The sequence below is a fragment of the Palaemon carinicauda genome, chromosome 10 (genome assembly GCF_036898095.1).
Source record: "Palaemon carinicauda isolate YSFRI2023 chromosome 10, ASM3689809v2, whole genome shotgun sequence".
In the NCBI taxonomy this organism is placed as follows: domain Eukaryota; kingdom Metazoa; phylum Arthropoda; class Malacostraca; order Decapoda; family Palaemonidae; genus Palaemon; species Palaemon carinicauda.
The window spans coordinates 148,351,750-148,357,270 of NC_090734.1; positions in this window are offsets into that span (position 1 = coordinate 148,351,750).

The window sequence follows — 5,521 nt, forward strand, 5'->3', positions numbered from 1 at the left end:
TATTGTCATTAGTAAATGTACAAAAGTCTCTATTGTCATTAGTAAATGTACAAAGTCTCTATTGTCATTAGTAAATGTACAAAAGTCTCTATTGTCATTAGTAAATGTACAAAAGTCTCTATTGTCATTAGTAAATGTACAAAGTCTTTATTGTCATTAGTAAATGTACAAAAGTCTCTATTGTCATCAATAAATGTACAAAGTCTTTATTGTCATTAGTAAATGTACAAAAGTCTCTATTGTCATTAGTAAATGTACAAAGTGTTTATTGTCATTAGTAAATGTACAAAGTCTTTATTGTCATTAGTAAATGTACAGTCTTTATTGTCATTAGCAAATGTAAAAAAGTCTTTATTGTCATTAGTAAATGTACAAAATCTCTATTGTCATTAGTAAATGTACAAAGTCTTTATTGTCATTAGTAAATGTACAGTCTTTATTGTCATTAGCAAATGTAAAAAAGTCTTTATTGTCATTAGTAAATGTACAAAATCTCTATTGTCATTAGTAAATGTACAAAGTCTCTATTGTCATTAGTAAATGTACAAAAGTCTCTATTGTCATTAGTAAATGTACAAAAGTCTCTATTGTCATTAGTAAATGTACAAAAGTCTCTATTGTCATCAATAAATGTACAAAGTCTTTATTGTCATTAGTAAATGTACAAAAGTCTCTATTGTCATTAGTAAATGTACAAAGTCTCTATTCTCATTAGTAAATGTACAAAAGTCTCTATTGTCAATAGTAAATGTACAAAGTCTCTATTGTCATTAGTAAATGTACAAAGTCTCTATTGTCATTAGTAAATGTACAAAGTCTCTATTGTCATTAGTAAATGTACAAAGTGTTTATTGTCATTAGTAAATGTACAAAAGTCTCTATTGTCATTAGTAAATGTACAAAGTGTTTATTGTCATTAGTAAATGTACAAAGTCTTTATTGTCATTAGTAAATGTACAGTCTTTATTGTCATTAGCAAATGTAAAAAAGTCTTTATTGTCATTAGTAAATGTACAAAATCTCTATTGTCATTAGTGAATGTACAAAGTCTTTATTGTCATTAGTAAATGTACAAAAGTCTCTATTGTCATTAGTAAATGTACAAAAGTCTCTATTGTCATTAGTAAATGTACAAAAGTCTCTATTGTCATTAGTAAATGTACAAAGTCTTTATTGTCATTAGTAAATGTACAAAAGTCTCTATTGTCATTAGTAAATGTACAAAGTCTCTATTGTCATTAGTAAATGTACAAAAGTCTCTATTGTCATTAGTAAATGTACAAAAGTCTCTATTGTCATTAGTAAATGTACAAAGTCTCTATTGTCATTAGTAAATGTACAAAAGTCTCTATTGTCATCAATAAATGTACAAAGTCTTTATTGTCATTAGTAAATGTACAAAAGTCTCTATTGTCATTAGTAAATGTACAAAGTGTTTATTGTCATTAGTAAATGTACAAAGTCTTTATTGTCATTAGTAAATGTACAGTCTTTATTGTCATTAGCAAATGTAAAAAAGTCTTTATTGTCATTAGTAAATGTACAAAATCTCTAATGTCATTAGTAAATGTACAAAGTCTTTATTGTCATTAGTAAATGTACAAAAGTCTCTATTGTCATTAGTAAATGTACAAAAGTCTCTATTGTCATCAATAAATGTACAAAGTCTTTATTGTCATTAGTAAATGTACAAAAGTCTCTATTGTCATTAGTAAATGTACAAAGTCTCTATTGTCATTAGTAAATGTACAAAAGTCTCTATTGTCATTAGTAAATGTACAAAAGTCTCTATTGTCATTAGTAAATGTACAAAGTCTCTATTGTAATTAGTAAATGTACAAAAGTCTCTATTGTCATTAGTAAATGTACAAAAGTCTCCATTGTCATTAGTAAATGTACAAAATCTCTATTGTCATTAGTAAATGTACAAAGTCTTTATTGTCATTAGTAAATGTACAAAATCTCTATTGTCATTAGTAAATGTACAAAGTCTTTATTGTCATTAGTAAATGTACAGTCTTTATTGTCATTAGCAAATGTAAAAAAGTCTTTATTGTCATTAGTAAATGTACAAAATCTCTAATGTCATTAGTAAATGTACAAAGTCTTTATTGTCATTAGTAAATGTACAAAAGTCTCTATTGTCATTAGTAAATGTACAAAAGTCTCTATTGTCATTAGTAAATGTACAAAAGTCTCTATTGTCATCAATAAATGTACAAAGTCTTTATTGTCATTAGTAAATGTACAAAAGTCTCTATTGTCATTAGTAAATGTACAAAGTCTCTATTGTCATTAGTAAATGTACAAAAGTCTCTATTGTCATTAGTAAATGTACAAAAGTCTCTATTGTCATTAGTAAATGTACAAAGTCTCTATTGTAGTTAGTAAATGTACAAAAGTCTCTATTGTCATTAGTAAATGTACAAAAGTCTCCATTGTCATTAGTAAATGTACAAAGTCTCTATTGTCATTAGTAAATGTACAAAGTCTCTATTGTCATTAGTAAATGTACAAAAGTCTCTATTGTCATTAGTAAATGTACAAAGTGTTTATTGTCATTAGTAAATGTACAAAGTCTTTATTGTCATTAGTAAATGTACAGTCTTTATTGTCATTAGCAAATGTAAAAAAGTCTTTATTGTCATTAGTAAATGTACAAAATCTCTATTGTCATTAGTAAATGTACAAAGTCTTTATTGTCATTAGTAAATGTACAGTCTTTATTGTCATTAGCAAATGTAAAAAAGTCTTTATTGTCATTAGTAAATGTACAAAAGTCTCTATTGTCATTAGTAAATGTACAAAGTCTCTATTGTCATTAGTAAATGTACAAAGTCTCTATTGTCATTAGTAAATGTACAAAAGTCTCTATTGTCATTAGTAAATGTACAAAGTGTTTATTGTCATTAGTAAATGTACAAAAGTCTCTATTGTCATTAGTAAATGTACAAAGTGTTTATTGTCATTAGTAAATGTACAAAGTCTTTATTGTCATTAGTAAATGTACAGTCTTTATTGTCATTAGCAAATGTAAAAAAGTCTTTATTGTCATTAGTAAATGTACAAAATCTCTATTGTCATTAGTAAATGTACAAAGTCTTTATTGTCATTAGTAAATGTACAAAAGTCTCTATTGTCATTAGTAAATGTACAAAAGTCTCTATTGTCATTAGTAAATGTACAAAAGTCTCTATTGTCATTAGGAAATGTACAAAGTCTTTATTGTCATTAGTAAATGTACAAAAGTCTCTATTGTCATTAGTAAATGTACAAAGTCTCTATTGTCATTAGTAAATGTACAAAAGTCTCTATTGTCATTAGTAAATGTACAAAGTCTCTATTGTCATTAGTAAATGTACAAAAGTCTCTATTGTCATTAGTAAATGTACAAAAGTCTCTATTGTCATTAGTAAATGTACAAAAGTCTCTATCGTCGTCAATAAATGTACAAAGTCTCTATTGTCATTAGTAAATGTACAAAAGTCTCTATATCATTAGTAAATGTACAAAGTCTCTATTGTCATTAGTAAATGTACAAAAGTCTCTATTGTCATTAGTAAATGTACAAAGTCTCTATTGTCATTAGTAAATGTACAAAGTCTCTATTGTCATTAGTAAACGTACAAAAGTCTCTATTGTCATTAGTAAATGTACAAAGTCTCTATTGTCATTAGTAAACGTACAAAAGTCTCTATTGTCATTAGTAAATGTACAAAAGTCTCTATTGTCATTAGTAAACGTACAAAGTGTTTATTGTCATTAGTAAATGTACAAAAGTCTCTATTGTCATTAATAAATGTACAAAAGTCTCTATTGTCATTAGTAAATGTACAAAAGTCTCTATTGTCATTAGTAAATGTACAAAAGTCTCTATCGTCATCAATAAATGTACAAAGTCTCTATTGTCATTAGTAAATGTACAAAAGTCTCTATCGTCATTAGTAAATGTACAAAGTCTCTATTGTCATTAGTAAATGTACAAAAGTCTCTATTGTCATTAATAAATGTACAAAAGTCTCTATTGTCATTAGTAAATGTACAAAAGTCTCTATTGTCATTAGTAAATGTACAAAAGTCTCTATCGTCGTCAATAAATGTACAAAGTCTCTATTGTCATTAGTAAATGTACAAAAGTCTCTATCGTCATTAGTAAATGTACAAAGTCTCTATTGTCATTAGTAAATGTACAAAAGTCTCTATCGTCATTAGTAAATGTACAAAGTCTCTATTGTCATTAGTAAATGTACAAAGTCTCTATTGTCATTAGTAAACGTACAAAAGTCTCTATTGTCATTAGTAAATGTACAAAAGTCTCTATTGTCATTAATAAACGTACAAAAGTCTCTATTGTCATTAGTAAATGTACAAAAGTCTCTATTGTCATTAGTAAACGTACAAAAGTCTCTATTGTCATTAGTAAATGTACAAAAGTCTCTATTGTCATTAGTAAATGTACAAAGTCTCTATTGTCATTAGTAAATGTACAAAAGTCTCTATTGTCATTAGTAAATGTACAAAGTCTCTATTGTCATTAGTAAATGTACAAAGTCTCTATTGTCATTAGTAAACGTACAAAAGTCTCTATTGTCATTAGTAAATGTACAAAGTCTCTATTGTCATTAGTAAACGTACAAAAGTCTCTATTGTCATTAGTAAATGTACAAAAGTCTCTATTGTCATTAATAAATGTACAAAAGTCTCTATTGTCATTAGTAAATGTACAAAAGTCTCTATTGTCATTAATAAATATACAAAGTCTCTATTGTCATTAGTTAATGTACAAAAGTCTCTATTGTCATCAATAAATGTACAAAGTCTCTATTGTCATTAGTAAATGTACAAAAGTCTCTATTGTCATCAATAAATGTACAAAGTCTCTATTGTCATTAGTAAATGTACAAAAGTCTCTATCGTCATTAGTAAATGTACAAAGTCTCTATTGTCATTAGTAAATGTACAAAGTCTCTATTGTCATTAGTAAACGTACAAAAGTCTCTATTGTCATTAGTAAATGTACAAAAGTCTCTATTGTCATTAATAAACGTACAAAAGTCTCTATTGTCATTAGTAAATGTACAAAAGTCTCTATTGTCATTAGTAAACGTAAAAAAGTCTCTATTGTCATTAGTAAATGTACAAAAGTCTCTATTGTCATTAGTAAACGTACAAAAGTCTCTATTGTCATTAGTAAATGTACAAAAGTCTCTATTGTCATTAGTAAATGTACAAAGTCTCTATTGTCATTAGTAAATGTACAAAGTCTCTATTGTCATTAGTAAACGTACAAAAGTCTCTATTGTCATTAGTAAATGTACAAAGTCTCTATTGTCATTAGTAAACGTACAAAAGTCTCTATTGTCATTAGTAAATGTACAAAAGTCTCTATTGTCATTAATAAACGTACAAAAGTCTCTATTGTCATTAGTAAATGTACAAAAGTCTCTATTGTCATTAATAAATGTACAAAAGTCTCTATTGTCATTAGTAAATGTACAAAAGTCTCTATTGTCATTAGTAA